This window comes from Carya illinoinensis, chromosome 8, assembly GCF_018687715.1.
Source record: "Carya illinoinensis cultivar Pawnee chromosome 8, C.illinoinensisPawnee_v1, whole genome shotgun sequence".
Taxonomy (NCBI): Eukaryota; Viridiplantae; Streptophyta; class Magnoliopsida; order Fagales; family Juglandaceae; genus Carya; species Carya illinoinensis.
This window is the reverse complement of record NC_056759.1, coordinates 20,101,958-20,122,684: the sequence shown is the minus strand read 5'-3', so window position 1 is coordinate 20,122,684 and position 20,727 is coordinate 20,101,958.

Genomic DNA, 20,727 nt, shown 5'->3' with positions numbered 1-20,727 from the left:
AAATTGACATGGCTTTGGCTCTAGTGAAGTCTGATAGATCAAGGCTAATCTTCTAAATTAATCTGCGAATGATGTAAAACAAGAATAATATCAAAAAGGTGCAGATCGAACGGGCAAGAACGAATTACAAGGGAAATTAATCTCAAAACATGGTTTAGAGATTACTAATCATTTTTAAGTTGATTAATGCGCTTAAGTCAAGTTTGAAACTTAACAATGCATAGATGAGCAGCTGAGGCGCGTGTGACACTTCTTGGGCTTGGGGGAAACTAACGGAACGGTGTGTTCGGGGTCCAATAGGAAGAATGAAGTAAAACACGGATTTGTTGGTGCCAATTCGTCCAAAGCTAGAACTGAACTCGGAGGGTCGAGGAGGGGTGTAAATGAACAAGTTTCCCTTGAGAAAATGGTCTAAAATGCACATGGTGGTGCACCAATGTTCCGATTGGCGTTCACTTGGGAATTGACGTGGTTTTTGTTCTATTGACATGTGATAGATCAAGCCGAACCTTCTAAATCAGTCTAAGAATGAGTTAAAACGATAATAATATCAAAAAGGTCCAGATCGAAATGGCTAGAATGAATTTAAAAGGAAATTAAGCTGGAAACATGGATTAGAGATGAGCACTCATCTTTAAGTTGATTAATGCCCTTAAGTCAAGTTACAAACTTAACACTGGCTAGATGAGCATATTAGGCGCATGTGGAACTTCTTGGCCTTGAGGAAAACCAATGGAAGGGTGTGTGCGGGCATCAATTCGATGAATGAAGTGAAACACAGATTTCTCGGTGCCAATTCGTCCAAAGTAAGAACTGAACTAGGAGGTCAAGGTGGGTTGTAAATGAAAATGTTTCCGTCGAGAAGATGGTCTAAAACGCCTCAGCTAGGTACAAATTTCTTGTAATGCACACGATGGTGCACCTAGGTTTCGATTGGCGATGACTTGGGAAATGACAAGGTTTTTGCTTCTTTTGACCTATGATGGATCAAGGCAAATCTTCTGAATCAATCTAAGAATGATGTAAAACAATAATAATATCAAAAAGTTCAAAATGGACGCACTGCTAAGGGCAGAATTGTAGCAATGCTCATGAAGGTGCACCTAGCTTCCATTTAGCTGTGAATTGGAAATTGACCTGGCTTTGGTTCTAGTGACGTGTGATTGATCAAGGCTAATCATCTAAAATCAATCTATGAATGATGTAAAACAGCAATAACAACAAAAAGGTCCAGATTGAAAGGGCGAGAATGAATTTAAAGGGAAATTAAGCTCAAAATAATGTTTAGAGATTACCGATCAGATTTGAGTTGATTAATGTGCTTAAGTCAAGTGAGGAACATAACCACGGCTAGATGAGAGCACCTTAGGCGCGTGTGACACTTCTTAGGGTTGTGGGAAACCAATGAAATGTTGTGTGTGGGCTTCAATAGGAGGAATGAAGTTAAAGACGGATTTCTTGGTGCCAATCCATCCAAACCTAGAACTGAACTACGAGGGTCAGGGAGGTGTGTAGATGAAGGAGTTTCCCCTGTGGAAAAGGTCTAAAAGGACAAGGCTAAGAGCGGAATTGTACGAATGCACGTGAAGGTGCACGCCTGGCTTCCGACTCGCTGTGAATTGGAAATTGACATGGCTTTGGCTCTAGTGAAGTGTGATAGATCAAGGCTAATCTTCTAAATTAATCTGAGAATGATGTAAAACAAGAATAATATCGAAAAGGTGCAGATCGAACGGGCAAGAATGAATTACAAGGGAAATTAATCTCAAAACATGGTTTAGAGATTACTAATCATTTTTAAGTTGATTAATGCGCTTAAGTCAAGTTTGAAACTTAACAATGCATAGATGAGCAGCTTAGGCGCGTGTGACACTTCTTGGGCTTGGGGGAAACTAACGGAACGGTGTGTTCGGGGTCCAATAGGAAGAATGAAGTAAAACACGGATTTGTTGGTGCCAATTCGTCCAAAGCTAGAACTGAACTCGAAGGGTCGAGGAGGGGTGTAAATGAACAAGTTTCCCTTGAGAAAATGGTCTAAAATGCACATGGTGGTGCACCAATGTTCCGATTGGCGTTCACTTGGGAATTGACGTGGTTTTTGTTCTATTGACATGTGATGGATCAAGCCGAACCTTCTAAATCAGTCTAAGAATGAGTTAAAACGATAATAATATCAAAAAGGTCCAGATCGAAATGGCTAGAATGAATTTAAAAGGAAATTAAGCTGCAAACATGGATTAGAGATGAGCACTCATCTTTAAGTTGATTAATGCCCTTAAGTCAAGTTACAAACTTAACACTGGCTAGATGAGCATATTAGGCGCATGTGGAACTTCTTGGCCTTGAGGAAAACCAATGGAAGGGTGTGTGCGGGCATCAATTCGATGAATGAAGTGAAACACTGATTTCTCGGTGCCAATTCGTCCAAAGTAAGAACTGAACTAGGAGGTCAAGGTGGGTTGTAAATGAAAATGTTTCCGTCGAGAAGATGGTCTAAAACGCCTCAGCTAGGTACAAATTTCTTGTAATGCACACGATGGTGCACCTAGGTTTCGATTGGCGATGACTTGGGAAATGACAAGGTTTTTGCTTCTTTTGACCTGTGATGGATCAAGGCAAATCTTCTGAATCAATCTAAGAATGATGTAAAACAATAATAATATCAAAAAGTTCAAAATGGACGCACGGCAAAGGGCAGAATTGTAGCAATGCACATGAAGGTGCACCTAGCTTCCATTTAGCTGTGAATTGGAAATTGACCTGGCTTTGGTTCCAGTGACGTGTGATTGATCAAGGCTAATCGTATAAAATCAATCTATGAATGATGTAAAACAGCAATAACAACAAAAAGGTCCAGATTGAAAGGGCGAGAATGAATTTAAAGGGAAATTAAGCTCAAAATAATGTTTAGAGATTACCGATCACTTTTGAATTGATTAATGTGCTTAAGCCAAGTGAGGAACATAACCACGGCTAGATGAGAGCACCTTAGGCGCGTGTGACACTTGTTAGGGTTGTGGGAAACCAATGAAATGTTGTGTGCGGGCTTCAATAGGAGGAATGAAGTGAAAGACGGATTTCTTGGTGCCAATCCATCCAAACCTAGAACTGAACTACGAGGGTCAGGGAGGTGTGTAGATGAAGGAGTTTCCCCTGTGGAAAAGGTCTAAAAGGACAAGGCTAAGAGCGGAATTGTACGAATGCACGTGAAGGTGCACGCCTAGCTTCCGACTCGCTATGAATTGGACGTTGACATGGCTTTGGCTCTAGTGAAATGTGATAGATCAAGGCTAATCTTCTAAATTAATCTGAGAATGATGTAAAACAAGAATGATATCAAAAAGGTGCAGATCGAACGGGCAAGAATGAATTTCAAGGGAAATTAATCTCAAAACATGTTTTAGAGATTACTAATCATTTTTAAGTTGATTAATGCGCTTAAGTCAAGTTTGAAACTTAACAATGCATAGATGAGCAGCCGAGGCGCGTGTGACACTTCTTGGGCTTGGGGGAAACGAACGGAACGGTGTGTTCGGGGTCCAATAGGAAGAATGAAGTAAAACATGGATTTGTTGGTGCCAATTCGTCCAAAGCTAGAACTGAACTCGGAGGGTCGAGGAGGGGTGTAAATGAACAAGTTTCCCTTGAGAAAATGGTCTAAAATGCACATGGTGGTGCACCATGGTTCCGATTGGCGTTCACTTGGGAACTGACGTGGTTTTGGTTCTATTGACATGTGATGGATCAAGCCGAACCTTCTCAATCAGTCTAAGAACGAGTTAAAACGATAATAATATCAAAAAGGTCCAGATCGAAATGGCTAGAATGAATTTAAAAGGAAATTAAGCTGCAAACATGGATTAGAGATGAGCACTCATGTTTAAGTTGATTAATGCCCTTAAGTCAAGTTACAAACTTAACACTGGCTACATGAGCATATTAGGCGCATGTGGAACTTCTTGGCCTTGAGGAAAACCAATGGAAGGGTGTGTGCGGGCATCAATTCGATGAATGAAGTGAAACACAGATTTCTCGGTGCCAATTCGTCCAAAGTAAGAACTGAACTAGGAGGTCAAGGTGGGTTGTAAATGAAAATGTTTCCGTCGAGAAGATGGTCTAAAACGCCTCAGCTAGGTACAAATTTCTTGTAATGCACACGATGCTGCACCTAGGTTTCGATTGGCGATGACTTGGGAAATGACAAGGTTTTTGCTTCTTTTGACCTGTGATGGATCAAGGCAAATCTTCTGAATCAATCTAAGAATGATGTAAAACAATAATAATATCAAAAAGTTCAAAATGGACGCACTGCTAGGGGCACAGAATTGTAGCAATGCTCATGAAAGTGCACCTAGCTTCCATTTAGCTGTGAATTGGAAATTGACCTGGCTTTGGTTCTAGTGACGTGTGATTGATCAAGGCTAATCATCTAAAATCAATCTATGAATGATGTAAAACAGCAATAACAACAAAAAGGTCCAGATTGAAAGGGCGAGAATGAATTTAAAGGGAAATTAAGCTCAAAATAATGTTTAGAGATTACCGATTAGATTTGAGTTGATTAATGTGCTTAAGTCAAGTGAGGAACATAACCACGGCTAGATGAGAGCACCTTAGGCGCGTGTCACACTTCTTAGGGTTGTGGGAAACCAATGAAATGTTGGGTGTGGGCTTCAATAGGAGGAATGAAGTTAAAGACGGATTTCTTGGTGCCAATCGATCCAAACCTAGAACTGAACTACGAGGGTCAGGGAGGTGTGTAGATGAAGGAGTTTCCCCTGTGGAAAAGGTCTAAAAGGACAAGGCTAAGAGCGGAATTATACGAATGCACGTGAAGGTGCACGCCTGGCTTCCGACTCGCTGTGAATTGGAAATTGACATGGCTTTCGCTCTAGTGAAGTGTGATAGATCAAGGCTAATCTTCTAAATTAATCTGAGAATGATGTAAAACAAGAATAATATCAAAAAGGTGCAGATCGAACGGGCAAGAACGAATTACAAGGGAAATTAATCTCAAAACATGGTTTAGAGATTACTAATCATTTTTAAGTTGATTAATGCGCTTAAGTCAAGTTTGAAACTTAACAATGCATAGATGAGCAGCTTAGGCGCGTGTGACACTTCTTGGGCTTGGGGGAAACTAACGGAACGGTGTGTTCGGGGTCCAATAGGAAGAATGAAGTAAAACACGGATCTGTTGGTGCCAATTCGTCCAAAGCTAGAACTGAACTCGGAGGGTCGAGGAGGGGTGTAAATGAACAAGTTTCCCTTGAGAAAATGGTCTAAAATGAACATGGTGGTGCACCAATGTTCCGATTGGCGTTCACTTGGGAATTGACGTGGTTTTTGTTCTATTGACATGTGATGGATCAAGCCGAACCTTCTAAATCAGTCTAAGAATGAGTTAAAACGATAATAATATCAAAAAGGTCCAGATCGAAATGGCTAGAATGAATTTAAAAGGAAATTAAGCTGCAAACATGGATTAGAGATGAGCACTCATCTTTAAGTTGATTAATGCCCTTAAGTCAAGTTACAAACTTAACACTGGCTAGATGAGCATATTAGGCGCATGTGGAACTTCTTGGCCTTGAGGAAAACCAATGGAAGGGTGTGTGCGGGCATCAATTCGATGAATGAAGTGAAACACTGATTTCTCGGTGCCAATTCGTCCAAAGTAAGAACTGAACTAGGAGGTCAAGGTGGGTTGTAAATGAAAATGTTTCCGTCGAGAAGATGGTCTAAAACGCCTCAGCTAGGTACAAATTTCTTGTAATGCACACGATGGTGCACCTAGGTTTCGATTGGCGATGACTTGGGAAATGACAAGGTTTTTGCTTCTTTTGACCTGTGATGGATCAAGGCAAATCTTCTGAATCAATCTAAGAATGATGTAAAACAATAATAATATCAAAAAGTTCAAAATGGACGCACTGCTAAGGGCAGAATTGTAGCAATGCTCATGAAGATGCACCTAGCTTCCATTTAGCTGTGAATTGGAAATTGACCTGGCTTTGGTTCCAGTGACGTGTGATTGATCAAGGCTAATCGTATAAAATCAATCTATAAATGATGTAAAACAGCAATAACAACAAAAAGGTCCAGATTGAAAGGGCGATAATGAATTTAAAGGGAAATTAAGCTCAAAATAATGTTTAGAGATTACCGATCACATTTGAGTTGATTAATGTGCTTAAGCCAAGTGAGGAACATAACCACGGCTAGATGAGAGCACCTTAGGCGCGTGTGACACTTGTTAGGGTTGTGGGAAACCAATGAAATGTTGTGTGCGGGCTTCAATAGGAGGAATGAAGTGAAAGACGGATTTCTTGGTGCCAATCCATCCAAACCTAGAACTGAACTACGAGGGTCAGGGAGGTGTGTAGATGAAGGAGTTTCCCCTGTGGAAAAGGTCTAAAAGGACAAGGCTAAGAGCGGAATTGTACGAATGCACGTGAAGGTGCACGCCTAGCTTCCGACTCGCTATGAATTGGAAGTTGACATGGCTTTGGCTCTAGTGAAATGTGATAGATCAAGGCTAATCTTCTAAATTAATCTGAGAATGATGTAAAACAAGAATAATATCAAAAAGGTGCAGATCGAACGGGCAAGAACGAATTACAAGGGAAATTAATCTCAAAACATGGTTTAGAGATTACTATTCATTTTTAAGTTGATTAATGCGCTTAAGTCAAGTTTGAAACTTAACAATGCATAGATGAGCAGCTTAGGCGCGTGTGACACTTCTTGGGCTTGGGGGAAACTAACGGAACGGTGTGTTCGGGGTCCAATAGGAAGAATGAAGTAAAACATGGATTTGTTGGTGCCAATTCGTCCAAAGCTAGAACTGAACTCGGAGGGTCGAGGAGGGGTGTAAATGAACAAGTTTCCCTTGAGAAAATGGTCTAAAATGCACATGGTGGTGCACCATGGTTCCGATTGGCGTTCACTTGGGAACTGACGTGGTTTTGGTTCTATTGACATGTGATGGATCAAGCCGAACCTTCTCAATCAGTCTAAGAACGAGTTAAAACGATAATAATATCAAAAAGGTCCAGATCGAAATGGCTAGAATGAATTTAAAAGGAAGTTAAGCTGCAAACATGGATTAGAGATGAGTACTCATCTTTAAGTTGATTAATGCCCCTAAGTCAAGTTACAAACTTAACACTGGCTAGATGAGCATATTAGGCGCATGTGGAACTTCTTGGCCTTGAGGAAAACCAATGGAAGGGTGTGTGCGGGCATCAATTCGATGAATGAAGTGAAACACAGATTTCTTGGTGCCAATTCGTCCAAAGTAAGAACTGAACTAGGAGGTAAAGGTGGGTTGTAAATGAAAATGTTTCCATCGAGAAAATGGTCTAAAACGCCTCAGCTAGGTACAAATTTCTTGTAATGCACACGATGCTGCACCTAGGTTTCGATTGGCGATGACTTGGGAAATGACAAGGTTTTTGCTTCTTTTGACCTGTGATGGATCAAGGCAAATCTTCTGAATCAATCTAAGAATGATGTAAAACAATAATAATATCAAAAAGTTCAAAATGGACGCACGGCTAAGGGCAGAATTGTAGCAATGCTCATGAAGATGCACCTAGCTTCCACTTAGCTGTGAATTGGAAATTGACCTGGCTTTGGTTCTAGTGACGTGTGATTGATCAAGGCTAATCATCTAAAATCAATCTATGAATGATGTAAAGCAGCAATAACAACAAAAAGGTCCAGATTGAAAGGTCGAGAATGAATTTAAAGGGAAATTAAGCTCAAAATAATGTTTAGAGAGATTACCGATCAGATTTGAGTTGATTAATGTGCTTAAGTCAAGTGAGGAACATAACCACGGCTAGATGAGAGCACCTTAGGCGCGTGTGACACTTCTTAGGGTTGTGGGAAACCAATGAAATGTTGTGTGGGGGCTTCAATAGGAGGAATGAAGTTAAAGACGGATTTCTTGGTGCCAATCCATCCAAACCTAGAACTGAACTACGAGAGTCAGGGAGGTGTGTAGATGAAGGAGTTTCCCCTGTGGAAAAGGTCTAAAAGGACAAGGCTAAGAGCGGAATTGTACGAATGCACGTGAAGGTGCACGCCTGGCTTCCGACTCGCTGTGAATTGGAAATTGACATGGCTTTGGCTCTAGTGAAGTGTGATAGATCAAGGCTAATCTGAGAATGATGTAAAACAAGAATAATATCAAAAAGGTGCAGATCGAACGGGCAAGAATGAATTTCAAGGGAAATTAATCTCAAAACATGGTTTAGAGATTACTAATCATTTTTAAGTTGATTAATGCGCTTAAGTCAAGTTTGAAACTTAACAACGCATAGATGAGCAGCTGAGGCGCGTGTGACACTTCTTGGGCTTGGGGGAAACGAACGGAACGGTGTGTTCGGGGTCCAATAGGAAGAATGAAGTAAAACATGGATTTGTTGGTGCCAATTCGTCCAAAGCTAGAACTGAACTCGGAGGGTCGAGGAGGGGTGTAAATGAACAAGTTTCCCTTGAGAAAATGGTCTAAAATGCACATGGTGGTGCACCATGGTTCCGATTGGCGTTCACTTGGGAACTGACGTGGTTTTGGTTCTATTGACATGTGATGGATCAAGCCGAACCTTCTAAATCAGTCTAAGAATGAGTTAAAACGATAATAATATCAAAAAGGTCCAGATCGAAATGGCTAGAATGAATTTAAAAGGAAGTTAAGCTGGAAACATGGATTAGAGATGAGCACTAATCTTTAAGTTGATTAATGCCCTTAAGTCAAGTTACAAACTTAACACTGCCTAGATGAGCATATTAGGCGCATGTGGAACTTCTTGGCCTTGAGGAAAACCAATGGAAGGGTGTGTGCGGGCATCAATTCGATGAATGAAGTGAAACACAGATTTCTCGGTGCCAATTCGTCCAAAGTAAGAACTGAACTAGGAGGTCAAGGTGGGTTGTAAATGAAAATGTTTCCGTCGAGAAGATGGTCTAAAACGCCTCAGCTAGGTACAAATTTCTTGTAATGCACACGATGGTGCACCTAGGTTTCGATTGGCGATGACTTGGGAAATGACAAGGTTTTTGCTTCTTTTGACCTGTGATGGATCAAGGCAAATCTTCTGAATCAATCTAAGAATGATGTAAAACAATAATAATATCAAAAAGTTCAAAATGGACGCACGGCAAAGGGCAGAATTGTAGCAATGCACATGAAGGTGCACCTAGCTTCCATTTAGCTGTGAATTGGAAATTGACCTGGCTTTGGTTCCAGTGACGTGTGATTGATCAAGGCTAATCGTATAAAATCAATCTATAAATGATGTAAAACAGCAATAACAACAAAAAGGTCCAGATTGAAAGGGCGATAATGAATTTAAAGGGAAATTAAGCTCAAAATAATGTTTAGAGATTACCGATCACATTTGAGTTGATTAATGTGCTTAAGCCAAGTGAGGAACATAACCACGGCTAGATGAGAGCACCTTAGGCGCGTGTGACACTTGTTAGGGTTGTGGGAAACCAATGAAATGTTGTGTGCGGGCTTCAATAGGAGGAATGAAGTGAAAGACGGATTTCTTGGTGCCAATCCATCCAAACCTAGAACTGAACTACGAGGGTCAGGGAGGTGTGTAGATGAAGGAGTTTCCCCTGTGGAAAAGGTCTAAAAGGACAAGGCTAAGAGCGGAATTGTACGAATGCACGTGAAGGTGCACGCCTAGCTTCCGACTCGCTATGAATTGGAAGTTGACATGGCTTTGGCTCTAGTGAAATGTGATAGATCAAGGCTAATCTTCTAAATTAATCTGAGAATGATGTAAAACAAGAATAATATCAAAAAGGTGCAGATCGAACGGGCAAGAACGAATTACAAGGGAAATTAATCTCAAAACATGGTTTAGAGATTACTATTCATTTTTAAGTTGATTAATGCGCTTAAGTCAAGTTTGAAACTTAACAATGCATAGATGAGCAGCTTAGGCGCGTGTGACACTTCTTGGGCTTGGGGGAAACTAACGGAACGGTGTGTTCGGGGTCCAATAGGAAGAATGAAGTAAAACATGGATTTGTTGGTGCCAATTCGTCCAAAGCTAGAACTGAACTCGGAGGGTCGAGGAGGGGTGTAAATGAACAAGTTTCCCTTGAGAAAATGGTCTAAAATGCACATGGTGGTGCACCATGGTTCCGATTGGCGTTCACTTGGGAACTGACGTGGTTTTGGTTCTATTGACATGTGATGGATCAAGCCGAACCTTCTCAATCAGTCTAAGAACGAGTTAAAACGATAATAATATCAAAAAGGTCCAGATCGAAATGGCTAGAATGAATTTAAAAGGAAGTTAAGCTGCAAACATGGATTAGAGATGAGTACTCATCTTTAAGTTGATTAATGCCCCTAAGTCAAGTTACAAACTTAACACTGGCTAGATGAGCATATTAGGCGCATGTGGAACTTCTTGGCCTTGAGGAAAACCAATGGAAGGGTGTGTGCGGGCATCAATTCGATGAATGAAGTGAAACACAGATTTCTTGGTGCCAATTCGTCCAAAGTAAGAACTGAACTAGGAGGTAAAGGTGGGTTGTAAATGAAAATGTTTCCATCGAGAAAATGGTCTAAAACGCCTCAGCTAGGTACAAATTTCTTGTAATGCACACGATGCTGCACCTAGGTTTCGATTGGCGATGACTTGGGAAATGACAAGGTTTTTGCTTCTTTTGACCTGTGATGGATCAAGGCAAATCTTCTGAATCAATCTAAGAATGATGTAAAACAATAATAATATCAAAAAGTTCAAAATGGACGCACGGCAAAGGGCAGAATTGTAGCAATGCACATGAAGGTGCACCTAGCTTCCATTTAGCTGTGAATTGGAAATTGACCTGGCTTTGGTTCCAGTGACGTGTGATTGATCAAGGCTAATCGTATAAAATCAATCTATGAATGATGTAAAACAGCAATAACAACAAAAAGGTCCAGATTGAAAGGGCGATAATGAATTTAAAGGGAAATTAAGCTCAAAATAATGTTTAGAGATTACCGATCACATTTGAGTTGATTAATGTGCTTAAGCCAAGTGAGGAACATAACCACGGCTAGATGAGAGCACCTTAGGCGCGTGTGACACTTGTTAGGGTTGTGGGAAACCAATGAAATGTTGTGTGCGGGCTTCAATAGGAGGAATGAAGTGAAAGACGGATTTCTTGGTGCCAATCCATCCAAACCTAGAACTGAACTACGAGGGTCAGGGAGGTGTGTAGATGAAGGAGTTTCCCCTGTGGAAAAGGTCTAAAAGGACAAGGCTAAGAGCGGAATTGTACGAATGCACGTGAAGGTGCACGCCTAGCTTCCGACTCGCTATGAATTGGAAGTTGACATGGCTTTGGCTCTAGTGAAATGTGATAGATCAAGGCTAATCTTCTAAATTAATCTGAGAATGATGTAAAACAAGAATAATATCAAAAAGGTGCAGATCGAACGGGCAAGAACGAATTACAAGGGAAATTAATCTCAAAACATGGTTTAGAGATTACTATTCATTTTTAAGTTGATTAATGCGCTTAAGTCAAGTTTGAAACTTAACAATGCATAGATGAGCAGCTTAGGCGCGTGTGACACTTCTTGGGCTTGGGGGAAACTAACGGAACGGTGTGTTCGGGGTCCAATAGGAAGAATGAAGTAAAACATGGATTTGTTGGTGCCAATTCGTCCAAAGCTAGAACTGAACTCGGAGGGTCGAGGAGGGGTGTAAATGAACAAGTTTCCCTTGAGAAAATGGTCTAAAATGCACATGGTGGTGCACCATGGTTCCGATTGGCGTTCACTTGGGAACTGACGTGGTTTTGGTTCTATTGACATGTGATGGATCAAGCCGAACCTTCTCAATCAGTCTAAGAACGAGTTAAAACGATAATAATATCAAAAAGGTCCAGATCGAAATGGCTAGAATGAATTTAAAAGGAAGTTAAGCTGCAAACATGGATTAGAGATGAGTACTCATCTTTAAGTTGATTAATGCCCCTAAGTCAAGTTACAAACTTAACACTGGCTAGATGAGCATATTAGGCGCATGTGGAACTTCTTGGCCTTGAGGAAAACCAATGGAAGGGTGTGTGCGGGCATCAATTCGATGAATGAAGTGAAACACAGATTTCTTGGTGCCAATTCGTCCAAAGTAAGAACTGAACTAGGAGGTAAAGGTGGGTTGTAAATGAAAATGTTTCCATCGAGAAAATGGTCTAAAACGCCTCAGCTAGGTACAAATTTCTTGTAATGCACACGATGCTGCACCTAGGTTTCGATTGGCGATGACTTGGGAAATGACAAGGTTTTTGCTTCTTTTGACCTGTGATGGATCAAGGCAAATCTTCTGAATCAATCTAAGAATGATGTAAAACAATAATAATATCAAAAAGTTCAAAATGGACGCACGGCAAAGGGCAGAATTGTAGCAATGCACATGAAGGTGCACCTAGCTTCCATTTAGCTGTGAATTGGAAATTGACCTGGCTTTGGTTCCAGTGACGTGTGATTGATCAAGGCTAATCGTATAAAATCAATTTATGAATGATGTAAAACAGCAATAACAACAAAAAGGTCCAGATTGAAAGGGCGAGAATGAATTTAAAGGGAAATTAAGCTCAAAATAATGTTTAGAGATTACCGATCACATTTGAGTTGATTAATGTGCTTAAGCCAAGTGAGGAACATAACCACGGCTAGATGAGAGCACCTTAGGCACGTGTGACACTTGTTAGGGTTGTGGGAAACCAATGAAATGTTGTGTGCGGGCTTCAATAGGAGGAATGAAGTGAAAGACGGATTTCTTGGTGCCAATCCATCCAAACCTAGAACTGAACTACGAGGGTCAGGGAGGTGTGTAGATGAAGGAGTTTCCCCTGTGGAAAAGGTCTAAAAGGACAAGGCTAAGAGCGGAATTGTACGAATGCACGTGAAGGTGCACGCCTAGCTTCCGACTCGCTATGAATTGGAAGTTGACATGGCTTTGGCTCTAGTGAAATGTGATAGATCAAGGCTAATCTTCTAAATTAATCTGAGAATGATGTAAAACAAGAATAATATCAAAAAGGTGCAGATCGAACGGGCAAGAATGAATTTCAAGGGAAATTAATCTCAAAACATGGTTTAGAGATTACTAATCATTTTTAAGTTGATTAATGCGCTTAAGTCAAGTTTGAAACTTAACAATGCATAGATGAGCAGCCGAGGCGCGTGTGACACTTCTTGGGCTTGGGGGAAACGAACGGAACGGTGTGTTCGGGGTCCAATAGGAAGAATGAAGTAAAACATGGATTTGTTGGTGCCAATTCGTCCAAAGCTAGAACTGAACTCGGAGGGTCGAGGAGGGGTGTAAATGAACAAGTTTCCCTTGAGAAAATGGTCTAAAATGCACATGGTGGTGCACCATGGTTCCGATTGGCGTTCACTTGGGAACTGACGTGGTTTTGGTTCTATTGACATGTGATGGATCAAGCCGAACCTTCTCAATCAGTCTAAGAACGAGTTAAAACGATAATAATATCAAAAAGGTCCAGATCGAAATGGCTAGAATGAATTTAAAAGGAAATTAAGCTGCAAACATGGATTCGAGATGAGCACTCATCTTTAAGTTGATTAATGCCCTTAAGTCAAGTTACAAACTTAACACTGGCTAGATGAGCATATTAGGCGCATGTGGAACTTCTTGGCCTTGAGGAAAACCAATGGAAGGGTGTGTGCGGGCATCAATTCGATGAATGAAGTGAAACACAGATTTCTCGGTGCCAATTCGTCCAAAGTAAGAACTGAACTAGGAGGTCAAGGTGGGTTGTAAATGAAAATGTTTCCGTCGAGAAGATGGTCTAAAACGCCTCAGCTAGGTACAAATTTCTTGTAATGCACACGATGCTGCACCTAGGTTTCAATTGGCGATGACTTGGGAAATGACAAGGTTTTTGCTTCTTTTGACCTGTGATGGATCAAGGCAAATCTTCTGAATCAATCTAAGAATGATGTAAAACAATAATAATATCAAAAAGTTCAAAATGGACGCACTGCTAGGGGCACAGAATTGTAGCAATGCTCATGAAAGTGCACCTAGCTTCCATTTAGCTGTGAATTGGAAATTGACCTGGCTTTGGTTCTAGTGACGTGTGATTGATCAAGGCTAATCATCTAAAATCAATCTATGAATGATGTAAAACAGCAATAACAACAAAAAGGTCCAGATTGAAAGGGCGAGAATGAATTTAAAGGGAAATTAAGCTCAAAATAATGTTTAGAGATTACCGATTAGATTTGAGTTGATTAATGTGCTTAAGTCAAGTGAGGAACATAACCACGGCTAGATGAGAGCACCTTAGGCGCGTGTGACACTTCTTAGGGTTGTGGGAAACCAATGAAATGTTGGGTGTGGGCTTCAATAGGAGGAATGAAGTTAAAGACGGATTTCTTGGTGCCAATCCATCCAAACCTAGAACTGAACTACGAGGGTCAGGGAGGTGTGTAGATGAAGGAGTTTCCCCTGTGGAAAAGGTCTAAAAGGACAAGGCTAAGAGCGGAATTGTACGAATGCACGTGAAGGTGCACGCCTGGCTTCCGACACGCTGTGAATTGGAAATTGACATGGCTTTGGCTCTAGTGAAGTGTGATAGATCAAGGCTAATCTTCTAAATTAATCTGAGAATGATGTAAAACAAGAATAATATCAAAAAGGTGCAGATCGAACGGGCAAGAACGAATTACAAGGGAAATTAATCTCAAAACATGGTTTAGAGATTACTAATCATTTTTAAGTTGATTAATGCGCTTAAGTCAAGTTTGAAACTTAACAATGCATAGATGAGCAGCTTAGGCGCGTGTGACACTTCTTGGGCTTGGGGGAAACTAACGGAACGGTGTGTTCGGGGTCCAATAGGAAGAATGAAGTAAAACACGGATCTGTTGGTGCCAATTCGTCCAAAGCTAGAACTGAACTCGGAGGGTCGAGGAGGGGTGTAAATGAACAAGTTTCCCTTGAGAAAATGGTCTAAAATGAACATGGTGGTGCACCAATGTTCCGATTGGCGTTCACTTGGGAATTGACGTGGTTTTTGTTCTATTGACATGTGATGGATCAAGCCGAACCTTCTAAATCAGTCTAAGAATGAATTAAAACGATAATAATATCAAAAAGGTCCAGATCGAAATGGCTAGAATGAAGTTAAAAGGAAATTAAGCTGCAAACATGGATTAGAGATGAGCACTCATCTTTAAGTTGATTAATGCCCTTAAGTCAAGTTACAAACTTAACACTGGCTAGATGAGCATATTAGGCGCATGTGGAACTTCTTGGCCTTGAGGAAAACCAATGGAAGGGTGTGTGCGGGCATCAATTCGATGAATGAAGTGAAACACAGATTTCTCGGTGCCAATTCGTCCAAACCTAGAACTGAACTACGAGGGTCAGGGAGGTGTGTAGATGAAGGAGTTTCCCCTGTGGAAAAGGTCTAAAAGGACAAGGCTAAGAGCGGAATTGTACGAATGCACGTGAAGGTGCACGCCTAGCTTCCGACTCGCTATGAATTGGAAGTTGACATGGCTTTGGCTCTAGTGAAATGTGATAGATCAAGGCTAATCTTCTAAATTAATCTGAGAATGATGTAAAACAAGAATAATATCAAAAAGGTGCAGATCGAACGGGCAAGAATGAATTTCACGGGAAATTAATCTCAAAACATGTTTTAGAGATTACTAATCATTTTTAAGTTGATTAATGCGCTTAAGTCAAGTTTGAAACTTAACAATGCATAGATGAGCAGCCGAGGCGCGTGTGACACTTCTTGGGCTTGGGGGAAACGAACGGAACGGTGTGTTCGGGGTCCAATAGGAAGAATGAAGTAAAACATGGATTTGTTGGTGCCAATTCGTCCAAAGCTAGAACTGAACTCGGAGGGTCGAGGAGGGGTGTAAATGAACAAGTTTCCCTTGAGAAAATGGTCTAAAATGCACATGGTGGTGCACCATGGTTCCGATTGGCGTTCACTTGGGAACTGACGTGGTTTTGGTTCTATTGACATGTGATGGATCAAGCCGAACCTTCTCAATCAGTCTAAGAACGAGTTAAAACGATAATAATATCAAAAAGGTCCAGATCGAAATGGCTAGAATGAATTTAAAAGGAAATTAAGCTGCAAACATGGATTCGAGATGAGCACTCATCTTTAAGTTGATTAATGCCCTTAAGTCAAGTTACAAACTTAACACTGGCTAGATGAGCATATTAGGCGCATGTGGAACTTCTTGGCCTTGAGGAAAACCAATGGAAGGGTGTGTGCGGGCATCAATTCGATGAATGAAGTGAAACACAGATTTCTCGGTGCCAATTCGTCCAAAGTAAGAACTGAACTAGGAGGTCAAGGTGGGTTGTAAATGAAAATGTTTCCGTCGAGAAGATGGTCTAAAACGCCTCAGCTAGGTACAAATTTCTTGTAATGCACACGATGCTGCACCTAGGTTTCGATTGGCGATGACTTGGGAAATGACAAGGTTTTTGCTTCTTTTGACCTGTGATGGATCAAGGCAAATCTTCTGAATCAATCTAAGAATGATGTAAAACAATAATAATATCAAAAAGTTCAAAATGGACGCACTGCTAGGGGCACAGAATTGTAGCAATGCTCATGAAAGTGCACCTAGCTTCCATTTAGCTGTGAATTGGAAATTGACCTGGCTTTGGTTCTAGTGACGTGTGATTGATCAAGGCTAATCATCTAAAATCAATCTATGAATGATGTAAAACAGCAATAACAACAAAAAGGTCCAGATTGAAAGGGCGAGAATGAATTTAAAGGGAAATTAAGCTCAAAATAATGTTTAGAGATTACCGATTAGATTTGAGTTGATTAATGTGCTTAAGTCAAGTGAGGAACATAACCACGGCTAGATGAGAGCACCTTAGGCGCGTGTGACACTTCTTAGGGTTGTGGGAAACCAATGAAATGTTGGGTGTGGGCTTCAATAGGAGGAATGAAGTTAAAGACGGATTTCTTGGTGCCAATCCATCCAAACCTAGAACTGAACTACGAGGGTCAGGGAGGTGTGTAGATGAAGGAGTTTCCCCTGTGGAAAAGGTCTAAAAGGACAAGGCTAAGAGCGGAATTGTACGAATGCACGTGAAGGTGCACGCCTGGCTTCCGACTCGCTGTGAATTGGAAATTGACATGGCTTTGGCTCTAGTGAAGTGTGATAGATCAAGGCTAATCTTCTAAATTAATCTGAGAATGATGTAAAACAAGAATAATATCAAAAAGGTGCAGATCGAACGGGCAAGAACGAATTACAAGGGAAATTAATCTCAAAACATGGTTTAGAGATTACTAATCATTTTTAAGTTGATTAATGCGCTTAAGTCAAGTTTGAAACTTAACAATGCATAGATGAGCAGCTTAGGCGCGTGTGACACTTCTTGGGCTTGGGGGAAACTAACGGAACGGTGTGTTCGGGGTCCAATAGGAAGAATGAAGTAAAACACGGATCTGTTGGTGCCAATTCGTCCAAAGCTAGAACTGAACTCGGAGGGTCGAGGAGGGGTGTAAATGAACAAGTTTCCCTTGAGAAAATGGTCTAAAATGAACATGGTGGTGCACCAATGTTCCGATTGGCGTTCACTTGGGAATTGACGTGGTTTTTGTTCTATTGACATGTGATGGATCAAGCCGAACCTTCTAAATCAGTCTAAGAATGAATTAAAACGATAATAATATCAAAAAGGTCCAGATCGAAATGGCTAGAATGAAGTTAAAAGGAAATTAAGCTGCAAACATGGATTAGAGATGAGCACTCATCTTTAAGTTGATTAATGCCCTTAAGTCAAGTTACAAACTTAACACTGGCTAGATGAGCATATTAGGCGCATGTGGAACTTCTTGGCCTTGAGGAAAACCAATGGAAGGGTGTGTGCGGGCATCAATTCGATGAATGAAGTGAAACACAGATTTCTCGGTGCCAATTCGTCCAAACCTAGAACTGAACTACGAGGGTCAGGGAGGTGTGTAGATGAAGGAGTTTCCCCTGTGGAAAAGGTCTAAAAGGACAAGGCTAAGAGCGGAATTGTACGAATGCACGTGAAGGTGCACGCCTAGCTTCCGACTCGCTATGAATTGGAAGTTGACATGGCTTTGGCTCTAGTGAAATGTGATAGATCAAGGCTAATCTTCTAAATTAATCTGAGAATGATGTAAAACAAGAATAATATCAAAAAGGTGCAGATCGAACGGGCAAGAATGAATTTCACGGGAAATTAATCTCAAAACATGTTTTAGAGATTACTAATCATTTTTAAGTTGATTAATGCGCTTAAGTCAAGTTTGAAACTTAACAATGCATAGATGAGCAGCCGAGGCACGTGTGACACTTCTTGGGCTTGGGGGAAACGAACGGAACGGTGTGTTCGGGGTCCAATAGGAAGAATGAAGTAAAACATGGATTTGTTGGTGCCAATTCGTCCAAAGCTAGAACTGAACTCGGAGGGTCGAGGAGGGGTGTAAATGAACAAGTTTCCCTTGAGAAAATGGTCTAAAATGCACATGGTGGTGCACCATGGTTCCGATTGGCGTTCACTTGGGAACTGACGTGGTTTTGGTTCTATTGACATGTGATGGATCAAGCCGAACCTTCTCAATCAGTCTAAGAACGAGTTAAAACGATAATAATATCAAAAAGGTCCAGATCGAAATGGCTAGAATGAATTTAAAAGGAAATTAAGCTGCAAACATGGATTCGAGATGAGCACTCATCTTTAAGTTGATTAATGCCCTTAAGTCAAGTTACAAACTTAACACTGGCTAGATGAGCATATTAGGCGCATGTGGAACTTCTTGGCCTTGAGGAAAACCAATGGAAGGGTGTGTGCGGGCATCAATTCGATGAATGAAGTGAAACACAGATTTCTCGGTGCCAATTCGTCCAAAGTAAGAACTGAACTAGGAGGTCAAGGTGGGTTGTAAATGAAAATGTTTCCGTCGAGAAGATGGTCTAAAACGCCTCAGCTAGGTACAAATTTCTTGTAATGCACACGATGCTGCACCTAGGTTTCAATTGGCGATGACTTGGGAAATGACAAGGTTTTTGCTTCTTTTGACCTGTGATGGATCAAGGCAAATCTTCTGAATCAATCTAAGAATGATGTAAAACAATAATAATATCAAAAAGTTCAAAATGGACGCACTGCTAGGGGCACAGAATTGTAGCAATGCTCATGAAAGTGCACCTAGCTTCCATTTAGCTGTGAATTGGAAATTGACCTGGCTTTGGTTCTAGTGACGTGTGATTGATCAAGGCTAATCATCTAAAATCAATCTATGAATGATGTAAAACAGCAATAACAACAAAAAGGTCCAGATTGAAAGGGCGAGAATGAATTTAAAGGGAAATTAAGCTCAAAATAATGTTTAGAGATTACCGATTAGATTTGAGTTGATTAATGTGCTTAAGTGAAGTGAGGAACATAACCACGGCTAGATGAGAGCACCTTAGGCGCTTGTGACACTACTTAGGGTTGTGGGAAACCAATGAAATGTTGGGTGTGGGCTTCAATAGGAGGAATGAAGTTAAAGACGGATTTCTTGGTGCCAATCCATCCAAACCTAGAACTGAACTACGAGGGTCAGGGAGGTGTGTAGATGAAGGAGTTTCCCCTGTGGAAAAGGTCTAAAAGGACAAGGCTAAGAGCGGAATTGTACGAATGCACGTGAAGGTGCACGCCTGGCTTCCGACTCGCTGTGAATTGGAAATTGACATGGCTTTGGCTCTAGTGAAGTGTGATAGATCAAGGCTAATCTTCTAAATTAATCTGAGAATGATGTAAAACAAGAATAATATCAAAAAGGTGCAGATCGAACGGGCAAGAACGAATTACAAGGGAAATTAATCTCAAAACATGGTTTAGAGATTACTAATCATTTTTAAGTTGATTAATGCGCTTAAGTCAAGTTTGAAACTTAACAATGCATAGATGAGCAGCTTAGGCGCGTGTGACACTTCTTGGGCTTGGGGGAAACTAACGGAACGGTGTGTTCGGGGTCCAATAGGAAGAATGAAGTAAAACACGGATCTGTTGGTGCCAATTCGTCCAAAGCTAGAACTGAACTCGGAGGGTCGAGGAGGGGTGTAAATGAACAAGTTTCCCTTGAGAAAATGGTCTAAAATGAACATGGTGGTGCACCAATGTTCCGATTGGCGTTCACTTGGGAATTGACGTGGTTTTTGTTCTATTGACATGTGATGGATCAAGCCGAACCTTCTAAATCAGTCTAAGAATGAATTAAAACGATAATAATATCAAAAAGGTCCAGATCGAAATGGCTAGAATGAAGTTAAAAGGAAATTAAGCTGCAAACATGGATTAGAGATGAGCACTCATCTTTAAGTTGATTAATGCCCTTAAGTCAAGTTACAAACTTAACACTGGCTAGATGAGCATATTAGGCGCATGTGGAACTTCTTGGCCTTGAGGAAAACCAATGGAAGGGTGTGTGCGGGCATCAATTCGATGAATGAAGTGAAACACAGATTTCTCGGTGCCAATTCGTCCAAACCTAGAACTGAACTACGAGGGTCAAGGAGGTGTGTAGATGAAGGAGTTTCCCCTGTGGAAAAGGTCTAAAAGGACAAGGCTAAGAGCGGAATTGTACGAATGCACGTGAAGGTGCACGCCTAGCTTCCGACTCGCTATGAATTGGAAGTTGACATGGCTTTGGCTCTAG